The sequence below is a fragment of the Ursus maritimus genome, unplaced genomic scaffold (genome assembly GCF_017311325.1).
Source record: "Ursus maritimus isolate PB19 unplaced genomic scaffold, ASM1731132v1 scaffold_2, whole genome shotgun sequence".
NCBI lineage: Eukaryota > Metazoa > Chordata > Mammalia > Carnivora > Ursidae > Ursus > Ursus maritimus.
Genome location: NW_024424452.1, coordinates 64,476,474 through 64,476,781, shown reverse-complemented (window position 1 = coordinate 64,476,781; position 308 = coordinate 64,476,474).

Here is a 308-nt window from a genome sequence, read left to right as displayed (position 1 = left end):
CCCCCCCCCCCCAAATCAGTTAGGAGCAGGACTATTGTTCCCTGTCGCAATCGTGTAGTCTGATCAAAACTGTCCTTAGGCTTTACCTAGTGCCCGGCTTCGCTCATCTTTGACCTAAATGGGGTGAGGTTGGGGGGCGCGGGCGGGCTTTGTAGCCAAATAATGAAAACGAGCCCTGTGGCGCACAGATCTTAAAGACATTTTGGACTCTGGTGGTCAGTGGGGTGAGGCTTCCTGTCCTCCTGATACTCTAGACCTTGTATCTGTCCTCTTCCCTTAGGGATATTGTGGTAAAAAACTGGGGAAGA